Source organism: Podarcis melisellensis (assembly GCF_964234715.1).
Source record: "Podarcis melisellensis genome assembly, chromosome: 4".
NCBI classification, from domain to species: Eukaryota; Metazoa; Chordata; class Lepidosauria; order Squamata; family Lacertidae; genus Podarcis; species Podarcis melisellensis.
The window spans coordinates 62,927,480-62,953,350 of NC_138531.1; the positions used below are offsets into that span (position 1 = coordinate 62,927,480).

The window sequence follows — 25,871 nt, forward strand, 5'->3', positions numbered from 1 at the left end:
GTCACTCCCTCTCAGGATCTTCCTTGGCTGAACTTCCAGCTGCTTTTAAAATGTGCAGTTAAATTACAAGTTTCAGGGTGGGTGTCAGAAGTAACAGAGGAGGCAATACCCTGAAAAGAAATCTTGCACATATGATCTGTTATTCACCCTTGGGCAGGCTCCAACAGCACCCCTGTTGGAAGAAATGAAGTTAACCAAGATAAAGCTTCATCAGGGAGGCAAGAGGGATAAACATGTTAGCTCTGTCTTGGGTCTCTTGTTCCCGTCACCTTTCCATTCAGGAGGGGTGATCTAGTGAAGCGGGGAACCTCCTGCACTCATGGAAGCTATCCACATGGTTTAGAGCTCATTTTCCAGCATTCTAATATGAGCAAAATAGGGATGCAGGTGGCGCTGTGTGTTAAACCACAGAGCCTAGGACTTGCTGATCAGAAGGTTGGCGGTTCGAATCCCTGTGACGGGGTGAGCTCCTGTTACTCGGTCCCAGCTCCTGCCAACCTAGCAGTTCGAAAGCATGTCAAAGTGCAAGTAGATAAATAGGTACTGCTCCAGCTGGAAGGTAAACTGAGTTTCCATGCACTGCTCTGGTTCGCCAGAAGCGGCTTAGTCATGCTGCCCACATGACCCGGAAGCTGTACACTGGCTCCCTTGGCCAATAAAGCGAGATGAGCGCCGCAATCCCAGAGTCGGCCACGACTGGACCTAATGGTCAGGGGTCCCTTTACCTTTACCTTTACTATGAGCAAAAATAGACCCCTAGGAGCTGTAAGGTGTCAGAAATCGTGCTGGGGAATGGAGCTAGCATACTCAGCCCTGCTGCCTCCCTCGCTTGTAGTCCTAACACTGGGAGGCTATAAATGTGCCTTCTCGTTCCTTAAACTAGGATTTATACATTCCAACATTAAGGGTCAGTTATAGGAGCACCAGGTTTGCATAGTAAACAGGACAGATACAGAACCTCTCTGAATTGAGCATTTACATACTAAACTAGTCAAGATCCCCCTTGCGGACCTCTCTTGGCCAATTTGCAGTTTAGTATCTCTACATACTCCGAATCAACCGCTAGCCTATGACTTGAGATAGCACATAAAGGAGATGACGCAATCCCTGCTGAGAGGGCTTGCTGCCTTGTACCATCCCTTGCCAATCTGATCTCCTGCAGATGTTTTGGACTACAACTCCCATCATCCCAAGCTGGTTGGGGCTTAAGGGAGTTGTAGTCAAAAACAGCTGGAGGGGATCAGATGGACATGAGAAAGCATGAAGTGAATGCCTCCCTAGGAGTGTGTGGAGTTGTTTTTGTTTGGGAACACAACTAGCGACCTTTACACCTTTATACAGCTTCCAAGTCATTATCAAGCTACATGGTCATAATACTGGGACATGGGCATATATTGGGGAGAAGGAGGCACAAGTATATGGGAATGGGGCTGAGATCAATGCAGCACAGGGAAGCATGCAAAGGAGAGCCAAGAATGTCAGGCAGTCATATCCAAGCAGGCAAAATCCAAGATTTAGCCAGAAGTTTTTATGGCCCTACCAGCTCAGGGACAATAATATACTTCCTTGAAATGTGCTCCTCTGGCTGGATGAAACACCAGTCTACAGCCTGGGGTTCACCACCAGTTAGATCTGCAGGTTCCAGGTTTTAGCCCCAATGGCTACTGACAAAAATATTCATGTTATATAGATAAACATTTAGGGATTATTACTGATATTGGCAAGTATTCTGTGCTGTCAATGCTGGCATTAAGGTATAATCTCACTATGCTGCAATAATAATAACAATAACAACAACAACAACAACAACAACAACACAAATCCTATAATAATAACCCTATCTCCAGTGATAATTGCATAATGAAGAGGAGCAATTTCACAAGGAAAACAAGGTCCTCATATTCTGCAGTAGAGAAGTTATTATTTTTATTTGATGCATTTATAATTCTGCACTTAAAGATTTATTCTTTAAAAAAAATAATAAAGTAAAATTATGTAAATGGCAAGTTGGATTTATGATGAAATTCAGCAAGATGTGGAGCAGGAAGCAAATGGTTAAAGCAGGCCCAATTTTTCAGAACAAAACTATGTCCTTCCAGGGGAGGGTGGATTATCTCAGACACAGATCTTAATTTAAGTGTGGGACATTATTTTATTTATTTATTTATTTATTTATTTATTTAAAGAGTGTGTGTGCATGTGTGTTCAAGGGTGCAAGAGTATAAAAGGAGAAGAGGCCTATGGAGAAATAGGAAAGTAGTGTTCAAAAAGAGTTCTTAACTAAAGTGTGGAGGGTTACCACACAAATGTGATATGCTGCACCCACACCACAATTTCAAGCAGGCATGACCGTCTGTTCTCCTCCCTGATGACCAAAAGAGCACTTCACTCCAACTGTCTTTTTTCAGATAACAGTCAAGTGGAGCAAACAGTAAAGGATGTCCAATAAGTGTAGCTCTAGAAACTTCATCATAGCTGCTTAAGAACCTTCTCATCTAGCTGAGATGAACTTATCTATATTATAGTGTGGTACAAAGGTAGTAGCATCAGCCCAGGTAGCTAACCAGCAGGGTCCACAGGGTCGCCACATCCTTCTGCCAAGATACAAGGGCTTCAGCCACCACTGAAGAGACAATGATGTAACATGAGAAATGTTGATCTGCATGTGGGTGCTGCAGACAATCTGCTACAGGTGCTGAAGGAGCCACTGCAAAGGCCTGTCAAGGAATCATGTTCAAGATACCATGCTGATGGCTCCTATAATGTAAACTTGTAGTTGGACAAGACTCAAGTCTGTTGGAGATTTCACTGAAAGTGCTCGCTGACTTCCAAAGGAGATTGCTCATCTCTTCCTGTAACAGAAGATTCTCTTTTAGAACATATCCAGGATGATGCATAAACTCTGTCTTCTCTGTGTCAGGTAGAGAAAACTATCACAAAGCCATGGTTCTCTAAGCAGGTAGGGGGATGCTCACATTCACTTCTGCCTTTGAGCAGGGATATGACTAAAAGGCCATCCAAAGGAATGGGGGGGTTGATGAATTCCTTGGGTTCAGAGATGTGTATTGTGATTTTGATTAATACTCATAGAAACTACAAGAGCCTAAATCAGTATTGAAACCATCTCTCCTCAGACCTCAGGAAGCTTCTGTGGCACAGGTAAATCAAGACTTGGAGATAAGCTTCCATGAGCAAAACCAAGGCCACAAAAGTCCCTTGGTCTCCATGGCTGGTTTTTGTGTCTCCATTCTAAAAATACCAGGAATGGAAAGTATCTGTTTTGGGAGACAGACTTGAAGTTGAGGCTGCAACTATGATATACAGTGTCCAGAACTCATCTGTCTGAGGTAATCTAGCCCCAGTTGTGGCAGCATGACAGGTATTGGCTGGAGGACAAGAGGCCTCATAATGGTCAATCAGGCTGGTGAGGAATTGCAGAAGGTGGGACCCTTGGAACAAAATGACTGTGATACCCACTTGTTATTTGCATCCTTCTGATGTGCTATTTTGACCAGAATTGGAACTTTACCCATTGAAAAGGAGTAGAGCGCTCAGTCTTGGATCCCTGTGCTTTAGCCATAGGTTTCTGTAGATCAACCCTAACTCCACAGATACCATTACTCTGGCAGCATTCTACCATGAATTATACTGCCCAGTCCAGTTTTCTGCTTCTCTTAGAGAGATTCTCAAAACCTGAATGCACCTCTGGTAAAGGGGCACGAGTTCACAGAAGAGAGGCCAGAACCGTGACAATGTTTGGAGTGTTGACTATTAAAAAAGAAAGAGGCCTCTTGACAACACTGAAAAGGATTTTTTGAGAGAATCCATGAGTTTATTAGCTAACACGTACAGTGACTCTTGGTCTCCCTGGGTCTTTCCAGGGGGGGAGAATATCAGTGAGAAACTGTGGGTATGGCACAATGAAATAAGGAGGTCTGTTACATAGGAAGATCCTTGAGGTTCCCCCCACCCCAGTTGGTGGAGCCTTGTGATGTGGCTGCCACCAAGATAGGGGGTCCAGTTCCAAGGTCTTCATGGTCTCATTAAGTCCTTGGGGCAAAATAACGTATGCTGAGAGAGGGCAAGGATAATCCTTCCTGAAAGTTCTCATTCTTCTCTGTTAGACTCTGATCATCTTCACCTCATAGACTGAATCAGGCCCAAAGTTGTCCTCTCTCCAGTCAGGAGTATTGCCAGTTTTGCTCTGGGCTGCCACAGTGAGTTGGCAATCTAGGAAAATCCATAGTGAGTAGGGACTGTCAGGTTTGGTGTGTCTGTGTTTAAGGTGGAGGTGGTGGGAAATGGCATGGCAGCACCTCTGCCTCCTTTCCCTGCATCAGGAATGAGCCCAGAAAGAAGGGGCTGGAGGATGGCTGGATGAAACAGAGGTGTCCCTCTCTACTCCTCCTATGAAAGCTATGAGTTAATCTTTTGGAAGAGAGCCTGCCTTCTTCTTCATCAGCTACGGAGTTCATGATGTGGGAAACACCCTTCAATGGAGAGTGGATGAGAAAAGCATGTGATCATGCCTACTGGCTTCACATGCTCATCATGTGTGATGACAATGTCATCTGTCAGCCTATCTGGTTATCACAGCCTTGCAATTACAAACACAGTGGCACAGGGAGGGGCAGTCAAGCCTTCCACATGCATAATGACAGACTGTGCCTATTGAGCCCTGGGCCATAGAACACCTTAGCTATTCACCTCCTTTCCCAGTCCGATGACCAAGCATGCATGGGGAAACCGAGGGAGAAAGTGATCCACTAGTCCCTTTGCCAGCTATGCAACCACAGCTGCTGTTTCCAGACAAGCGTGACTACACTCTTAGAGCCACCTATTCCCAACACAGCATCTTTTTCTTTCTTTCTTTCTTTCAATTGCAGCAGCCCAAACTGAGAAGCGGCGGTCAGTTTGTTGGGAGCTCACAGATTACTATTGACTACCCCAAATGCTCAGGAGTGGCTGACCCTGCCTGTAGAAATGACAATGATTAGGAAAATGAGAAGCAACAACGAGGAACAGAGTAGCCTAAAAGGATTGTTCCTAAGCAAAGCTCAGCAGCAAAAAACAAGAAAGCAGAAAGTCATCAAATTAGAGGTTTCCTTCTCTCTCAGAAGTATATACAGTGTGTTAGTTTATTTGTTTGTGCGATTTTGCCTGTGCCATCTATAGAAGAATAGTTAGCCCCTACTGCTTGTTCTACTCTTTCATTGATTTAGCAGTTAATTCCATCCCCCTAAAAATAATGTTATGGTGCAATGTTTTAATTCCCGTAAGAACGTAGGCCCTGACACTTGTTATCCCCAATGACCACTAAACAACAGTCGTTTAGATTAATTAGACCAAATGCCAGTTCTCATTAGCCCAACAATGATTGATTGGGCAGAGGAAGAAGAAAGGAATTGCTGAAGTACCCAAACAAGGAAAATCTCCTGCCCAGAAAATCAGATAGCCCAGAAGATATGCCTCTGTGACATTTAGGTCATAACTGAACATAACCAGCAGCTGAAGTATGCAACTAGCTTTTATATAGCTAAAGACCACCACATGGGTACAAGGAATCCCAGGCAGCAGTGCATGTACGTTTCTATGTAAAAATCAATCAAGGTACCTACGGCAGTTGTAATTTAAATATATGCCCTGTGCCTGCAAATGCACATTCATTTTTAGTATGTGGACCGAATGCTCCAAAGCAGACAGTGCCATTGCTAGCAACAGACTGATCTTAGGGCCTGTACTATTCTTCTAAAAGCCATGCAGGTATTCTAAGAACATTTGCAATGGCCCTGGAGTTTCAAGCCCTGGAGTCAAAAAGCAGGTGGGACTGAGGAGAAGCTGCAGGAGGGTAAGGAAAAAGAAGTCTTTTGCCTAGATTTCTGGGTCATTGGAAAGCATATTCTGGGGTAACTTATGAGGGTCAAACTGCTCATGACACTTAATGGCTTTTGAGGAAATATGTGTCTTGTTCTTTAACTGCATGCCAGCTTTAGAAAAATAGATACCTCTATTATTACCATGGAGGATCAAGATCTTGGGATGGGACTGCTGATACAAAAACAGTGAGATTCAAAGTAGGGTTTCTCTAGTAAATATTGAGCAGGGGGCTCTTTGTAAGTAGTATTGGGAAAGCTGCAAGGCTCTGAATATAGCATGTGAAATTTGATGGGTAATGTGGAAGGAGAGTATAAATATGGGGGTGGGGTGATTATATAAGACCTGCTTACCAGTCCAGCTTCAATTCCAGTCCAATTATACTCAGAACAGATTTATCCATGTAGTGATTAGTTCAGGGTTTATTCCAAGCTGTTTCAGCAAGCATTTGGGAGGAAAAACCACTTGCTTTCCAATAATTTTATTCCAGCTCACAATGTTGGGTTATTTGCATAGGTGATATTATATGCATGGACATTATTGCATTGTCCTCCAAGTGTGTAGTGTAGTTTTACTTGTTGTGCACCTCTCCTACATGATGGAGAGCTGTCTAAAAATCCAGCAACCCAACACATCTCCCAAATTTCACAATTACATACAAACAAGTGAAACATCCAGTCGCGGCTTTCAACAGCTGAAAAATCTAGCTATATTTCACATTGTATATATATCTTAAATTTCAGTTCAGGGGATTACTTGGAAACAACATTGCCCCTCCATATAGTGGTCTGAGAAGTTGGGAGAGTAAATAAAAACCTCCCTTTACTGACATACAGAAAAAGGGGTGTGTGACAAATATCATCAAACAGGTTTTATCTTCCTTAATAACACCCTTCTCCACTCTCCTGTGTTAATTTAGGCATTCTGACAGTGCTGCATTTTAAAATGCATAATTTGATTTAATTTAATTTAAAATTAGAAACTTTGCTCAAGGCAGCTGACAATGCAGCATCTAATAAAAGCAAAATTAATACACTAAAGAAAGAAGCTAGTAACAAAGCAACATGCAGAATTGCAAAACAATGTTTTCACACAAATGCTAGTCTTAAAGGAAAATTTTTAACAGGCAGGTTGCTTATTCAAGTGCTTGTGGTTCTTTAAGCAGCTTCTGATTGTGTTATTTGCAGCCAGGCTACAGAAGCCTTACTCCTAGCCCACAGAAACCTTTGGGTTTGAGACTTGAATAAGGGCAGCTCGTACAACAAGGGCTAGAGATTTACTTTGCTTCAAAAAAGGGAAGCTGTGACGGGGACTCCTAAAGTCGGTGGGATTTCTTGAGCAGTTGACCCTAAGCGCTTGTTACACCCCCTCAAGATGTTAAGTGGGGGAAAATATGCATTCAAACTGTTAAAAGAAATAATGTATGGTGTTTGAGCTCTTGCCAATTTCTCACCTTGGAGAATTCTTGTTTTGGTCTAATATAGTACTCTCTACTTCTCCCCGACTTCCTGAGGTGGACTCCAAATAAGTACAATTAGATAAAAGAGAGACACAGCAATACATCCTTATTAAGGGAATCACTGCTGAGGTGTTAGATGCTTTGCATCAATGTTTCCATTATTCCCCAAGTCTTTCACTGTGATGCTTGGGTTGTATTGATGGTTCAAAAGATTACAAATCCAAACTTTACAGAACTGGCTGACAGTGATATATTTGCCAGTTGCAAATTAGTCCAAGCAAGTTCTAAAATCCGCTCAGACAAATGTGATTCTTAGCAAGTTCTGAACTGTCTCCTTCAGGCTACAATGATTAATTTCATTAGACACTTTAACTTTAAAAAATTAGTGTTAAGGTAGCATGTCAATCACAATATCTATTTCCAGCAAGGCTTGAAGTCACAGGATGCAAAGCTCATATAAAGTACTTTGTTCATTTAAATCCAAGGGAGCTGACTTTATTTTCACACTATTTTGTAGTACCATGACTTAATTCTTGAGCATGCAAAGCAATGTAATGTGTGGTTTTTAAAGCATTTTATTATATCAAAGATATATGAATATTTCAAATAGTGAACAATATAAACATACAAAGAGAAAAAGGTTCATTCTCAATGTGTTATTAAAAAGGAAGATCAAATCACAACAACAGCGTCAATGTTAACATATGTTTTTGCCCTATAGACTGAAAAATGTATGATTTAAAACTGGGCCTGAATGATCTGTAAGGCTCACTAACAAATAACGTAATTTAATTATGATCACCGCTCTTTAGCAAAAAGAAAAAAAGGGGGGGAGTTCTGAAGGATTTACGTTTTATACACCCATCCAAAAAATAAAATTAAACAAAGAAAGGCAAAACATACATATGTAGCCAGTGTTAAAATTTCAATGAAATTGGGGTATCTAAAAGGCCTGGTTAAAAAAAAGGTCTTAGCCATCACGGAAAAGAAAACAAAGAGAACAATAGGAGCGGCCTCCCCATCTCTGGGAAGAATTCCAGAGATGTAATGCCACCACTGAAAGGGCCCTGTCAATTCTGATGACACGGATGTCCCTTAAGAATTCTCCCCAAGGTTTTTTATGCTCCCTGGCAGGTGATAAATGAAGCATCAACAACAGCATTAGCGCAATATGAACCATCAGTAAACCATGTTCCTTCTCTTTGGCTTCACCATCAGCTGTTAACTAAAACCTTTATGCTAATGTAATCAGAAAAGCGCTTGAGAAAAGAATTAGGAAAATGTTTCTTTCTTGTTTCCTTCTCAAAGACACTATTCTTATATTTATCTAAAACATGGTCTTGAAGTGTTTGATGGTGTTATCCTTTTTGTAGGCCAGGCCAAGAAGTTATGACCTATTTGAAATGGCTTTAAGTCTGCTATTTCTCCATGAAGCCCATCCTTCTTGCCCTAAAAAATCTCCAGATGAATTCCAACCCTGAAATAAAATTTTGGGACAAGAGCAAATAGATGCTAGATTCATGTAGTCAAGTAATATAAAGACCGTACTTAAGGTGGTGGTTGGAGCTTGCATTTTAAAGACCATGTGGATTAATTTGTAAAGTATATGGCTAAATGGGTGGCCATATCAGATGCTCAATTTCTTTGCAGGAAGGCCTGGGGTCAGGCTTTTAATTATGAAGTAGCACAATCTTACCCAGCTCGGAAGAGATGTAAGGGACATAACTAGGAAAAGCTCTTGGCTCAAGCAGTTTTGTTGAGGAAAGACTGCACTTCCCTGAGGCTTATGAATTATGGAGCATTCACAAATATTGCAACCACGAAAGAAAAGTGATGAGTCACAGAATGCTTAGAATCAATGGACTTGTAATAAGGGAAGGAGGTGGTTGGTTGGGCAGGGGTGAAGCCTCACTCAGTATTTAGGGATAGGGAGGTTGTTGGCAAAAGCAAAGGCCGGGAAGCTCCATATCTGATTTGATCTAGGAGTGATAAATGAGCAAAAGCAAGTTTCCACGTGTGAACTTTCTCTTCTGCTGTTGTGCAGCAAAGGGAGGCAAAACAAGAGAAAGCTGAATCTGCTATCTTTGGCACAGTTAAGAAATAATCATCACTAGACATTCCTTAAACCAAGGGGAAAGCGAAGCAGGTGTCATATTCAGCCCCATTGCCCTTTCCTAAACATGCTTTGATCTAAGTAGTGATCAACACTAATCAATCTGCTTAGCTGGAGTGTTGGTTGGGTGGGCATTCCTATAAAATGGCAATAGATTTCCAGTCTTCTGGTATAATCATTGTTTCCTGGATTGGAACTAGTGATTAAAAAATAACCATCCAAATGTATTGGTGCAAGTAATCACTTGTAATTATAGTAAGTAGTGAGTAAATATTAAGCACAACAGAAGAGAGCAGAAGATGTTTTTTCTATGGAAACCAAAGTACTAGATGTGGGCACTGTTATTCTTTGTTTCACGGGGACGAAGTAGCCTTTGAGAAAAAAAATCTAAACCTCCTGCTGTCCTTGATATGTATCTGGTTTCCAGCCTGTAGATAAATCAAGGACTTCAATATCCAAATATGTCTCAGAAGCTGCACAAACAAGAATAATGATGGGAAATGTCTGCTGCTCAATGGCGGATCACGAACACTGAAACCAACAATCCATACATCTGTCACCTACTAGGCAAGAAAATACTAGCCAACAATATTAGAGGCAAAAGGATGCACTTTTAGCACAACTAATCTGAAAACTCACTGTTCATAAAGAAGTGCAAAGTCCTTATGCCCTGATCTGTGAGGACCCTGGAATTAGTTGTCAAGGCAAACAAGATAAGATTTAAAACATGCAAACCCAGATCCTAATCCAATGACCATCTGTGCTTGTTCATTCCTCATCCTGTGGTAGACAAACAGCTTTAAGTAAAACAGGAATGAGAAGAGCCAAACAGACAGTGCAGATATGGGGTATCATAATGCTATTTCAGCTCAGGGAACCCCCATCACAGAGGGAACTATGTACAGCTGATTTATGACAGTCTGACATGCTTATTCAGAAATGCCCCTTACAATGTAAAGTGGAGATGGAGGAGAAAATTTGTTCATTTTACATTTAAATGCATACTTACCTAATTCAGACTTTCTGAAACAATACATGAATTGAAACTTAGTTATTCTTTGAAATTCACATTTTCTAAATTTTATTCTCCAACCTGAAAATGTGCAAAAATATGTGTATTGGGGGGAAAGGCATAAAAATGCACATATTAGTGAAAATAACATTTAAAAATTATATTAGGAGAAACTGCTTGCAAAAAAAAATGTGTATTAGACAAAATTGTGTATATTAGGAGAAGTGCACACTATCATGGATTTTCATGAGGATTCTTAAAAAACAAAAAAACAAAAAACCACCGCACCAAATGATGTAGAAATGTGATGAATGGAACTTAGGATTGGGAAATGGAGTCACTGAGAGAAACCAAAATTGAAGGATTTATCCATCCCTAGTTAAGTCAAACTAGAGCAGAGCATCCAAGCAAGGATGCTTAGGATTGCAGCTTCAGTTTCTCAAGGGGTTTTGCTTGGAACAGAGCAGAATTGCCAGCACAGAGTGTAGCAGCATCTCATTCTCATTCTCTGGATTGGACTGTGAGCTCATGTTTAAGCTTTCTCTTATGTGCTTGGTGCAGAAAAGTGATGGGATGAACACTACACTGACAGATTCCATTTTTCCTACTCCTTATGCTGAAAATACCCTAATCCATTTTGAGGCTGAAAGGGCTTTTAGACACATCATTCAGTGCTTCAACATGGCGATTTATCTCTACATGACTTGCCACTGGATATGGGAGCCTAGTGCAGTAAAAGCATCATGTTCAAGGAGACAAACAAACTGTGGCTCTAGTGTGTCACACCATAGCAAGCATGGGGGAGACCTGGATCCAGACCAGAACAAGCCTGGGGCTTGTAAGGTCTTAACCCTCTGCCCCTATTGCGTTCCCAATCAGGATTCTTCCATCCCTATTACTCTTTAAAAACCATATGGGAATGCGGTCCATTATATTGCAGTCCTCAAGGTCTGTGGATGCTATAAGGTTGCATCACAGTCCTTCAGCCATACAAGCAACCCCTAGGATAATAGAAATGCTGGCTCCTCCTTGACAACTTTTTCAGTATTTACACCTCTGGCTGTATGGGTTGAAAAGGTATGAAATATGACTATGGAGGGTCAGAGGAGGCAAAGGTATCAAAAGAGGGCTAAGGATAGGGATCCCTAGGATAGATGAGCACTAGCAAGTCCAAGAAAGCTTTTTAAAATAGGGAAACAGATGAGCACCAGCAATCCATTCAGGGTTAAATGAGGGCACTTTCCTATAGCTCATGTGCACCAGTGCTTTCCATTAGCTAAAAGGTTGTTGATGCAATTGTGCCCATGTTCACATGCTAGAAAAAAATTGCCCAGTGTTCCAATGCACACAATTGCTTGTGTACATTATTTTTATGGAGGTGCAGGGGAGGGGGGGTCAAAGCAAAAAATGAAAGTTATGGAAAGCTGCAGCAGTTGCAAAATCTACACAGCCAGCAATGATTTCAAGATCCAAAAATCTGTGCCAAAAGAAGGGCAGATAAACAAATGTACTGCTGCTGTTTGACAATCAGGAAAATGTAATATAGAAACCCAGGTTCCAGGGGGCAATTTGGAGAGAGGAAATTTCAGAAATATCCCTTAATATGTGTGGTATAGATTTTACTATTATTATCATCTTAATTCGAAAGAAACAAAGGCAGAAAGGACAAGGGGTTTAACAAGGGTAAGACAGTGAACTCGTGTAGCAAAATCAGAATGAGACTTCACAGATGCTGCATCAGGAGGTTTGGGGCCTACAGACACAAAATATTCAAAGCCATTTTCTAAACATCACATAGTAGAGTCTCATATACACCCTTTTCTAACATGCTGATTAACTTCCTATAAATTTAATAAATAGTTAGCAAAGCCATCTAGAAATGCTCTACTACCAATATATTAGCTCATTCCCTTGTCTGGGTAAGCACAGTGTGTTTGTTAAAAGAGTGTCTAAGAACCACAAGGTTCCCATTATATGTAATTGCTCTTTACAATGACTGGCTATCTCTGGTGAAAATGAATCAGTGATCTCCACTATAACGGAATCTATTAAAAAGCTGGAGAGCACAGCTCGTCTCTTTGATGTTGAAAAGGAAGAATTTCAATAGGCAGTCTCATCAGGCTGTCTAACAAAGCAGAAGTAAGGGCTGCAGGCAGGAGCAGGCTGATATCATGGGTCACTGGGAAAGTAAGTCGACTGTAGCAGCACATGGCTGTTCAACTGCTAGCCGGTTACCTAAGGGGACAGTAGAGTATGGCTGTGGTCGGGCTTTCGAAACATATAGATGCTTTGATTAAAATACAGAGATTTCTAAAGTGTGCCTCCGCCAGCTTAAAACTGTTTGATCCTTTCCAAAGTAACTGGCCGCTGACTCTGCCAGGGCCAGCCCTAGCCATTTTACTGCCTGAGGCAGAGCAGCAAACTGAGATCCTTCTCTTGCCAGTCAAAGGGCACAGCACACAAGTTATTTTGGCACCTGAGGCAGAAAATCCCACAAGCACCTCTGTCCCCAAGTAAAAATAACAATAATCTATCAAATAACTATTTGCTGTCCTTTCATGACATGCCAACCCAGCTGCCTACAAGCGGAGGTTGGTTCATTAGAGCAATGGGCACTGTGGGAACCTCAGTCTTTTTCTCCCTGCCTGCTTTCATACTTACAACCAGTCAGTTTTCTTAATGCCTGTGGCAACTTCCTTATCCTTAGTCCCAGGATTGCTCAGGTAGAACTCAGAAGGGAGGATGATGGGGACTACATTATCATTAGTTTGCTCTGCTTGTCACTGCCTCTGGTTCCACCTAGTGTAGGTAGCCCTGACTTCTGCCCCACCAATGCCAATGGGCACCAGCTATCCCCATTGGCCCCCTTCATGGATCACTGCCTTGCTATGGAGGTGTGATGACCACTGGTCCCATCACCTCCTGGCAAATAGAAGGGGAAGAAATGGAGGCAGTGAGAGATTTTACTGTAGATGATCACTGCAGATGGTGACAGCAGTCACAAAATTAAAAGACGCCTGCTTCTTGGGAGAAAAACAATGACAAACCTAGACAGCATCTTTAAAAGCAGAGACATCACCTTGCCAACAAAGGTCCGTATAGTTAAAGCTATGGTTTTCCCAGTAGTGATGTATGGAAGTGAGAGCTGGACCATAAAGAAGGCTAATCGCCGAAGAATTGATGCTTTTGAATTATGGTGCTGGAGGAGACTCTTGAGAGTCCCGTGGACTGCAAGAAGATCAAACCTATCAATTCTGAAGGAAATCAGCTCTGAGTGCTCCCTGGAAGGACAGATCATGAAGCTAAGGCTCCAATACTTTGGCCACCTCATGAGAAGAGAAGACTCCCTGGAAAAGACCCTGATGTTGGGAAAGATGGAGGGCACAAAGAGAAGGAGACGACAGAGGACGAGATGGTTGGATAGTGTTCTCGAAGCTACCAGCATGAGTTTGACCAAACTGCGGGAGGCAGTGGAAGACAGAAGTGCCTGGCGTGCTCTGGTCCATGGGGTCATGAAGAGTCGGACACGACTAAATGACTAAACAACAACAACAACATCACCATCACCATTGGCTGCCTTAGGTCTCACTCAGTGGTAGGACCATCCTTGCGCAAGCTGAGCAGATAAGCAACAGCAGATAAACTGACATATAGAATACCAGTGAACTAAGACAGAAATTTGCTAAGGGGATACTTGTGCAATACAACATGGAGGAAGGGAGACTTATGTTTTTGAATGCTCTCTCATATAAATCCTTCACTGTTGAAATGTAGCATTGTTGGGGGAAAACTAGGCTGAAACCTTCCCCCCAACTTGTTACTTGTTAGAAGCTAAGACAAGTACTCTTTGTACTGTAAAAGTACTCTTTGGCTGTAAAATATTTAAAATGTGCCCTTCCCAGTGAATCCCAAAGTATCCTACTTCCCTAGCACACAGATAAGACCACACATAGAGTAAGTTATAAAATGTTTTACTTACAAAACTCTTCAGAGGTCAGATTCATGTGCTTTTCCATAAACAAAGTCGGACATGGCTCCCCAAATCTCTTTTCTGATGAGAGCAGCTTTTGCATCTCATTTGGAAACCAAGGACCCAGAGTCTGGAGGAACCGCCCTGAGACCTTCGGGTACAGGGTGGTATATAAATTCAATAAGTAATAATAAATAATAAATTCAATAAGTAATAATAAATAAAAGTAAGTGCAGCTCTGGTCAAATTCATCACAGCAGTTCTTTAGCGTCAGTTAATGGCTCATTTACACTGTATTTCTAATCAGTAACATGCAAGCCTAAAGAAGCATTTGATCACTACACAAGGTAATAAAACCTAATTAAATTTTATCAGGCAACGAATAAAATATGAAAAATTGCAGATGTAACAAAGTAGCGTTATCTGAACTTTAAGAGGACAAAATTAATTCATTCCATTGGTTAAAAAACCCCACATTCAGGGGTTGTTGTTGGTTTTTTTCATTTTTAATTGTTTCATTATTTTGTAAATTGCTGCCCTGGGCTCCTTCTGGAGGAAGGAGGGACAGAAATAACAATAATAAGGTGGAGGAGAAGGAGGAGGAGGAAGAGGAAGAAGAAGAGGTACTAGAAGCATTATATTTCATAAGAGAGGGATAGTTAAATGTGCAGCACACATACAACACAGTCTGCAGTACTATAGTCCAAGAAATGTTTTACAACTCGATCCAATTAATTCAGCTGATGCTGATACATAAGCTAAACACATGGAGAAAGAGTGGATATCTGAATGGTGGAGTAAACTTCAAAAAATATTGGCTGTAGCAAGAGGGGAGGGTGCAATTCTGGCTTCATGCCAGAGACCAAAATGACCAAACAACACTGCTAGGGAGGATGTGATTCCTTTGAAGCAGAAATAGTTCACCAGATGAGATAGTGGTTCAACCTAGCTTCCCAGCAGATAGGTTGTTGTTGCTTACTGGGGGTGCGAGGGGAAGGGATGAGGTGGCAGGGAGGTCAGAGTGGTGAAAACACACCAGCAGATTGGTCCCCAAAGCACACTTCCTCCCCACAGACATCCCCTCCCCCTTTCAGTAAGCAACCTGCCTGCCAGGAATGTAATGTAGTGGCTCCTCCCCACCAGACATGTCACTTCTGCTTTGAAAGCAGGGTATGCCTCTGCAGCATGAGTGATCGAACAATTCAAGTACAGTGGTACCTCGGGTTAAGAACTTAATTTGTTCTGGAGGTCCGTTCTTATCCTGAAACTGTTCTTAACCTGAGGTACCACTTTAGCTAATGGGGCCTCCCGCTGCCGCCAAGCCACTGCCGCACGATTCCTGTTCTCATCCTGAAGCAAAGTTCTTAACCCGAAGTACTATTTCTGGGTTAGCCGAGTCTGTAACCTGAAGTGTCTGTAACCCGAAGCGTCTGTAACCCAAGGTACCACTGTACACCTGATTTGAGATGCATCGAAGAATGATGAGCATCCGTACAGAGAAGCTGAGTTGAAAAGTAACCCAGGAAGGGTTGGTTTCTCTGTGGGATGGCAGTGTTAACTGATTTATTTCTCATGTGACTTAGTAGTAGGTTTTTTCACAAGAACTACAAGTATGCTCTGGAACATCACTTGAGAATTATTTTTCTGTTTTAATTGTACAAAGTGGCCCTTGGCTAGTTACGTCTACAATTTGCCTCCTCATTCCATTCCCAGAAGTGTAATACATTAATTATTCCCCTACTGATCAAGTGGCTAAAGCAATTCTTCTATTAGGAAATGTTTATAAATTTATTGGTGTGGGGGGGGGGTTGGGGGGGGAGGGCATAACAGAAGTGTATACAATTACGGTGTGAAACAAGTGGGTAGAAAATTTGCTCACTCAGAACAGACCAATACATACTGCATTACTAAACTATGGAATTCGCAGCCACAAGATGGTCATGGACGGCTTCAAAAGGGGATTAGACCAATTAGACCAATTCATGGAGGGTATTAGTGGCTACTAGCCACAAGGGCCATGTACTGCCTGCCATATCAGAGTCATTGTGTCTCTGAATACCAGTTGCTGGAGACCACAAGCGGGAGAGTGCTACTGAGCTCATTCTCCTGCATGCAGGCTTCTCTATAGGTATCTGGCTGGCCACTGCGAGAACAGAATTTTGGACTGCACAGAACAAGGAACAGCTGATGGCGCAACTTGTGGCTTGTCTTCTAGATTGTGCTAAACGGTTCCGTTTCTATTAAAAGACGACAAAAAAGTTACATAGCTGCCTTCTCTGCAGCTGAATCTAATGCAGAAATACTTCCACAGTGTAAAGCTAAAGCTTTCCAAATGACTCAATCTGGTTGTGTCGCCGTAAAATAATCTCTCTCATAAAACCTTTCTTCCTTGTCCACCTTTGCCAAGCTTAAGCAAATTAAATAGAAAAGTCACACACGGATCAGAGAAAAACTAGAAGTTACTAGACTTTTTTTTTTTAGGATCAGTAACTTTTCATCTGAGAGTTTTGATTAACTTGTGCCTTTCTGCTGTGCCGTTCCTCTCCCCTACAGTATTTCTATTAAAAATGTTTCACAGGATCATGATTCTCAAACATATTGAAAAAGTTGAAGTAGGGTTTAGTTTTATTTTATTTTTTTGCAAAACACCTGTTCCTGGCTTGGTTTGTAAAACTGGCTTCTCCTACATGAAAGGCTTCCTCCTGGTGCTATGTTTAAGGGAACGGCACGGAAATAAGGCCTTTGCCATATCAGCAAAGTCAAAGTTCAATCTGACTCACGGAACTACAAAGCAACTGAGAATAGAATAGTGTACAGCTTCCTACAGCAACCTGATGCCCTCCAAGTGTTTGGGATCAGTCGGGTCTGATGGGACTTGCCATCCCAAACATCTAGAGAGCACCAGCTTGACAAAGCCTTGCACAGTGGTTACAGCCTGTGACTTGTAGACAAGAGATTTGGGTCTGAACCCCTACTTGCCAAGAACCCCTGCTCACCTGAGCTACTTACACCTCCCCAAGCTAACCTGGAGAGTCCCTATTTATGTCACCTGAATCTCTAACAGAAAGAGTGAGATATACTGTAGATGTGAAAAATAAACCAGAGCAAGTATAGAGAAGGGGCTATTGCTTTAGTAACAGCTTAGAATCATAGACTCATAAAATTATAGAGTTGAAAGCATGGGCATAGCCAGGATTTTTGTTGGGGGGGGGGGAGAACCTCAGTTACCTATGTATTTTTATTGATTTAGGGGCAGTAGCTGCCCCCTCTTGACTACACCCATGGTTTAAAGGGACACCATGGGTCTTCTAGTCCAGCTCCCTGCAATGCAGGAATCTCAACTAAAGCACCCATGACAGATGGCCATACCTCCTCTTCACCTAGATCCCGGAGAAACCAGCAGAGACATGAAGAGGTAGAGAAGGTCCAGCCTTCAAGGCAGAATGCTAGATGGCTTGCAAAGGAACAAAACTGCTTGCTGCGCTAAATTGTGCCCACCCAGTTTCTTTATACGAGAAATGCAAGGAGCACATCTTAGGTCAACACCATTGCTTGAGTAGCCATATTACTTGCTGTGCCTTAGCATAAGTGTGCTTTTGAGCACATATATGTATTGCCTGCTGTGCTTTTAATTAGTGTTTTGCATATGTATTGCACTAATCTCAGCATTAAAGCTTTCCGGAAAAATCATCACCTGAGTTCGGATTCATCACCAGGTAGGAGCCAGGATAGAATATTTTGTTTATTTATAGTTTTTAAACTTGTGCTTTTCAATTGAAAACAGATTCAAACTATTGGAATGTTTATTCCATTAAAATATTTTTAAATAGCAAGTTCTTAAAAAACAAAAAAAGGCACCATTTAAGGAATTTAAAAAGATGTCATTTCAAAAATCTTTCAAGGGAATAAGTATACCAATAATTCAGAAAGAGCCTGGAGTGACATTTATGCTAAATAGTTAGGAACTCCTGCAGAGAATTATAGTTCAATTTTTGACAGGAAAAAGTTCCTTTAAATTTATAATTAGCAACAAAGGAACTTTTCCCCCTCAAGAAAGCATCTTTTGGGGGAGAAATGAAGTACCTTTTTATTGCATTAAACATCAAAATTAGGAGTTGTCATTTTTATTCAATGTCTTTCTCCCACTCCCCCCCCGTCCCACCCCTGTAAATCTACTATGCGTTTTGTGTACTGCTGATTATTCATACCATCTCTCTGTTATGAAGCGCATCTGCACCCTTCATTTACTCCCATACAGCTTCAGCTGTACAAGGTTGCAAACTGTGCACAAAATTTGAATATTTTAATAGTTAGCACAGGCCAAAAATAGCATCTTTATGAAATTTCTGAACTTTAAGATAAAAATGTTAGCTCATAAAATATGTAGGCTCTTTGATGTTGTCACTGAAATTTTACCCATACTGTACTTATGCCTTAAAACAGGCTTCCTCAATCTCGGCCCTCCAGATGTTTTGAGCCTACATTTCCCATCATCCCTGACCACTGGTCCTGCTAGCTAGGGATCATGGGAGTTGTAGGCCAAAAACATCTGGAGGGCTGAGGCTGAGGAAGCCTGCCTTAAAAGGATGGAAGCAGATTAGACTAATTAGTTACCTTTATTCTTGCACCACTTTTACAGAAATTTCTGTATGCAAAAGAATTCCCTGCCTTGGTGCAAATACTTTCTTCCGCTGCAATAGGCATGGCCTGACTCCAGAAAGTGTGTGAAAGAACTTATGATGCTCCTGTGTTTTCATTTGCAAAGGTATTAAATGCTACTGGCCACAAAAGCTATGTTCCACCTCCACAGTCTGAGGCAGTAATAATAATAATTTTATTATTTATACCCCGCCCATCTGGCTGGGTTTCCCCAGCCCCTCTGTGCAACTTAAAGCACACATAAAGATTGTAGCACATCAGACATTAAAAAGTTCCCTAAACAGGGATGCCTTCAGATGTCTTCTAAAAGTCAGATAGTTGTTTATTTCTTTGACATCTGATGGGAGGGCATTCCACAGGGCAGGCGCTACTACCGAGAAGGCCCTCTTCTTCTAAATGCCAGTTGCTAGAAATCACAAGCTGGGAGAGCACTGTTGCATTCATGCCCTAATTGTGGGTTTCCTACTTAGGTATATTTGTTGTCACTATGTGAACACAATGATGGACTAGACTGGCCTTTCAGCTGAACCAACAGGGCTTCTCTTATGCTCCTAAGGTACTAGAACAAGCAGACACCAGCAGTGCCATTCACTAGTTTCCCAGTTGGAGATGCCTCACGACACTTCACAGGAGCCTAGGGCATGTACTCACTAGTTCAGCCATTTAGGTAACAGCAGCCATTCCTCCCCGTTTCTATGCTTCTCAGTTAAAGTCTGTCACAAGTTCTGTTAACCTGCAAGAAGGTCCACAGAACTGCCAACACTGAACCCCAAAGGCTTTTTTTTATCCTAAAAGGAATTATCTGCTGATGAAATCACAACACCCAGCTCATTCATTGTGCAAAGGAGAAATTCCCTCATTCCTGTACAATCCTAGAAAATATGCATAGCCGTTTACTCCACTGAACATAGTTCACTAAGGCCAGAATCAGTTCTCCCAATATATGTTAGACAAATTACGGTACTCCAAAGAGCACAGTGCACTGTCAAAACCTCAACAGGCCAACTTATCTCACCTCCATCAGCTGATTAAAAAAACAAAAATTCTCCAAAATTTGGACAAAAGGAATACACACCTCTGCTGCTGACAGCCATTTTGAAACATCTTTGCCAATCACTGTTAAGCCCCTGATTATCTCAACATTGGGAAGACCAAGGCAATTTAACATCACTTTATTTCTGGCCCGAAGTATCCTTGATGGCCTGATCTGCTATCTCATTACTTTGAATTTCCTCATGGGCTGGAATCCAACGACACTGGATCCAAAGGCCCACTAAGTATAAAAGGAGCATATTCCATTCTGCAGCCAACAGTCCTTAGAAAGTGTCTGTTAAAATTACCAACCTATCTGGTCTCACATCCCTGAATGGCTCTAAAGTCAACATTATAACCACCAGATCAGTCGTCAATACTGAAATCTAATATGGCAAATTGAAATGCTTTCAAGTCCTAAAGGCAGGAACACACAAAGCTTCACTTTTCCAGGCTTCCCCTTTCTAGATCTATTGGTAAAGATAAGACAGTAACTTATATTTTCTGAATTAAACCCAGGAAGCATTATTCTCTTTGATGACTACAAGTGTGAGTACACATAGCTCTAGTAACTTATCATCTTCCTCAAAATGGCAACTAGTAGGCATTGCCCTAAGTTACAGTTAGTTACAAAGTTATGAGTATTAAGCTGCATTGCATATTACAGCTCCGAATCCAAACAGGTATAAATTCTGCTTGAAAATAAAACATATTTGATCTCAAAAATTGAGAATGAAGGGGTTATTTTTTTACAAAGTCACTTTTTAGACACACATTTCACCAGATTTATATCCCTAGACTGTTTTATCTTGTGCAGAGATTTCTGCTTGATTTACTGGGTTCTGCAGAAATTCTGAACTGGCACTGGACTTGTAGGCTGCAAAGTGAATTAGAGCAGTTATAGCATGTTACCTGACCTGATAGGTGTAATTCATCACATTTTAAATGTGGAGGGCACTTTGTAACACTTACTGCAGGCTGCAGAGGCAGTAATAATGACACCATGCCTTGCTTTAATGAGAGATTTCTAACAAATGAAGGGAAGTGTCTAATGGCCCTTCTAAACTTAAAAAACACTGGAGTGAACAATCAGAATTAATGCTGCAATTATGTGCACACATTATTAAATCAAAATTAGGAATCAGTTTGAAACTGATTTTTATCATCTTTGTTGAGTGGAACCACTAAACACTCCCTCCCATTTGTAGAAATGGAATCTCTGGAACAGGAGTCGCTTACAAAAATCTGCATCTTATGTTAATACATAGATGGACAGATGGCCCATATACTTGAGCAGAGCTATCTCTAACCTAGAAAGCAAAAGGTTGCCAAAGGTTGTGGGCAATTCGATATTCTGTACCCTTATATTTGACTCATACGTTCTCATTCAGTTTCCACCCCCAAAAATGCTTCATAATTCAGAAACAAAACCCAACTACATGTCTTGACTCTGCCCTACCAAAATACCACTGAGAATGAGAAAACAACTGTTGCATTCAGTTTCCTCAAATAACTGAGACGTAAGCATGGAAGCTACCAGTTCAAATTCTGCTTCAGATATGAACCTACTAGGGATAGCTCTTCACAACCTGTCAGCTTCAACCTTATATCCATAGCCCTACTTTACAGGGCTATAAATTCCTGAGACTTTCTAAAGCACCATATACATGCTAATTAAAAGTTAACACAGCTTTTCATTGCCCACTGCAACTTATTTTCAATATTAATTGAATAAATAATGGTGAACACATACACATATATATCTATATTATCACACATACGTGCAAATTGCCTGAAGTCCTGGAGAAAATGATTTCAGTAACACAGTAATATGACATGGGCCAGAGGTAAATTTCAAGAAGAAAAACATATCTGAAGCCACCTAGATAGTCAGCATGGTAAAAAATATTCCATGCATATTATTGGACAATACCAGACTTTGTGTACGTGTAAGTGGATTGGGAAAGTATAATTCATTAAAATTCCAGTTTTTCTACTTTCTTACAGTGTAAATTTATGTCACATTGTTTATCAGTTACTCTGCCAGATCCTGAATTTCACAGTTTCTCCTCTGAGTCGCTATATTTGTGTGCAGTCCCCTGCTGTTTTCTGTTTGCATATTCATAGCTGAACATGCCTTCCGACTTACTAGTGAGCATCTATTATGACTGTGATCTTTTCAGAAGCAGTTGTTCACATTAACTGAGGGAGAAATATTGGCCAACAAGATGTGTTTGTGCTGTGAGGCTATAATAGACAGTGTCATTGCAGAGGGCCCTTTCTAAGAAGCTGAATGATGGTTATAAGGGTTTGTCTGCATTGCTTGGATCAGGGTGCTAATCTTAGAAAACCAAATGGTGCTTAATAATAATGCAAAGGTTGTCTTCCTTCCTCTCCCCCCAAACTTGTGCTCAGTTCATGTTACAAAATGAATTTCTTGCTGTATACAAAAATATAAACAAAGGGGCATAGGATGCTCCTAAAATACAAAAAACAGAACTTGAAATTCACATTTTATCTGAACAAGTGTCAAACGTATTTAATTAGCCGTCTCCTGGACCAGTGAGCCTTCTGAAACTAATGTTCAAGGGATGTAATCAAATTTGGCATAAGATAAACCAGAGAATTATGTTAAAATCTCTGCTCAACAAGCAAAAATGTTCAGATCAAATTATAAACGTGTTATATTCATTAATACATACATACAGGACAAATGTTTAGTTTGCCAAACATTTGTCCTGTATGTATTAATGAATATACCGCATTTATAATTTGATCTGAAAATTTCTATTTTCTCAATTAGAACAAGCCTAATTGAGAATAAGGATATTAAGCTCAGTAGCAAAGTTGAAAGTCCACAAAGTGATACTTATCCCTTAGTTCTTGTTATACGGATTAGAAACGTAAGACAATGAAGAGCCCATTTGTACATTAAGTCTGCAATGTGAGAGATGCTATAGCAGGTCTGCATCCTATGGTGTTCTGGTAGTATAAGAATTCCAAGGTCACTTGAGAGGAATCAGTTTTGCAGCTACATGAGTGGCACCAACTGCAAGACTTCATGGTGGTCCTAAGTGTGGGAAGTACCTATGGGTTAATATATAACTAAATCGTTCTCAGAGTAGACCCACTGAAATCAGTAGATGAGTTATTAATTTCGTAGGTCTACTCTGAGTATGACTACCACTGGGTATCACCCCACATCTGATTCCTCTCAGTGTTTCAACATTATGAGAGCATCATCAGAGGAAGCCATGTGACCTCCAGAGGTGTGGGAGTCAAGTGTAATACAGAAGAAACAGCCCCTAAAATAATCAGTGTAAACCAACTGATATTTTGGCATTTGTGGATTTGGAATCTGGGTTAAATACTGCCAGATTATGTGGCATTTAGCAATACACTATACAGCGGTACCTCGGTTTAAGAACTGTCTTGTTTACGAACGATTCGGTTTATGGACTCCGCAAAACCGGAGGTTGTGTCCCGGTTCACAAACTTTATCTCAGTCTAAGAACAGAATCCGAATGGTGGAAGGGCACTAGCAGTGAGAGGCCTCATTAGGGAAAGCACGCCTCGGTTTAAGAATGGTTTTGGTTTAAGAACGGACTTCTGGAATGGATTAAGTTCGTAAACTCATGTATCTGTAAACAGAACTCAGCCACAAAAATTTGACACGATTCCATTTTTGGTTTGTTTTTTGTAACAGAAACTATAATTTAAATCTGGTAAGTGTAAAAACCCCTGATCCTTCCAAATACAATATTTACTTCATTATAGCTAGATTATAGATATATTGATATAGAGATTATAGCTATAACTCGGAAAATCTTATTGCAAGCAAATGTACCATTTTTTAAAAGTGCCGTTTCTACGCTAAGTTATGGGGCTTCTATGTCTGGGCCAAAGATCCAATTTATATTAAAAAGACAGCCTATATTGGCTCTAATCTTGACCCAGAAATGTAGCCTGCAATTTCATCTTCCAATTGTCCTAGGTTAACATCAAAGGATTACCTTTTAAGGGTTTTGGGCATTGGTATTTGACACATAATAGGGTTACATTATATTTGTAAACAGTCCAAAGTTCTATAAAAAACATTATGGTAAAGTTGGATCATATTGTCATTTGTGGAGGGCTTGTCCTAAATCCAAAGATAACAGGATATTCCATACTGCTAGAACTGACTGCAGTGTATTCTAATTTGTCCCTCGCCCCCAAGACAGTAACACCATTCCATAGATCAGAAGATAATTTATAGTGCTGCTGTAAATATGCTGCCATTTGAAAGTTGGCAGGTGCTTGTTCTGTTTGTTTTATTTCAAATATTTCTAAGCTGCCTTTTAAAACAATTGTCTTCCAAGATAACCACACTAATCAAAAAGTTGCTAAATAATAAACATTAAAACCATATACAGTCAAACCTCAGCTCCCGAACGGCTCTGTTTTCAAACGTTTCAGCTCCTGAACTCCAAAAACCCGGAAGTATATGTTTTCAAATATTTTTATGAAGCTGAACGTCCAATGAGGCTTCCGCTTGAGTGCAGGAAGCTCTTGCAACCAATCAGAAGCCTTGTCTCAGTTGTCGAACGTTTCAGAAGCCAAACGGGCTTCCGAAATGGATTAGATTTGACAGCTGAGGTTTGATTTACTCATTACAAATAAGCCAGATACAGTATAATCTATAATGTATTTTGGAAAGTTATTTGTTCACTATGCATTTGGACACCTCTTAAGATATTCTAAACAAAATTTGCCTGACTGTTCCTGAGCAGGTTTCCATATATGTTTGGATACAACTGGACACCATTTTGAATCAAGATGGATTCAAGTTTCAAAAATGCAAAACCCCTTTCATTTCAATCCCTGTATGAGCCCCTGGAGAGCTGCCGCCAATGAGATCAAATAATACTGAGTGAGATGACCAATGGAGTGACTCAGTATAAGGCAGCTTCATATCTCATATGCTGGAATAGGGCATATCTAGGATACAGTGCATTAATGGAGCTCAGTGTGTGACTGCAGAATATAAGAGTCTTAATTACCTATCACAATTGCTGGTTGTGTGAGGAACTTTTTGTTAACTACTTATACTAATGATATATTCAGAGCACAGCAAAAACTTCCTGTAATGCTAATTTGATATTTGACTTTATGCATAGCTCATCCTTTGTCCTGTAATGAGACTGTGTTCTGTATGTCAATGAATGCTGAGCAGACATCTTACTTTCTAAGAAGATACACATAAAACTGATGGATGCCAAGGCAAACGCTTATGAAAAATACTCGGAAAACAAGATAATTGCCAAGCAAAACTTTCTCTGCTCAGGCCATATGGAGAAAGCAGAGGAACACTGAATGAGTGTTTTGTTTATGAAGATGTACAAAAAATGCTAATGTATACTGAGGGAACATCTTTCTGCTGAAGATATACGAGGAATGCTGTCAAATTTGAAATGGGTTTTTGCTAACAATGCGATAAGGGTGGCACTAATAGCTCCAGAGTAGAGGGTACACCCTATGCTTTTCACAAAGTATAAAGAAGAAACGAATTATTCAACTCTAAAAGCACGGTTAGCCCATACTCATAATTATGAAAAATATATTACCAACAGTGGCATCAAGGACAGACTCAGCTATAGGTCTTCTCAATCTTCTGGCCAAAAGAACTGGAGTAGCTTAATTGGATGCAGCAAGAAACTACTCTTTACAGTACAGAAAGCCTCACACTTAATTTGCAATCAGCTTCCAGCCG

At 40.8% G+C, this 25,871-nt stretch overlaps 1 long non-coding RNA gene across 1 annotated transcript; it reads right to left on the reverse strand.

Annotated features, from left to right (window-relative positions):
• On the reverse strand, positions 1-25,871 carry LOC309368111. The gene is made up of 3 exons (XR_014167547.1): positions 25,726-25,871; positions 10,456-10,539; positions 1-172 (listed from the first exon to the last, which is right to left on the reverse strand). It is a non-coding gene; the product is annotated as an uncharacterized lncRNA (long non-coding RNA).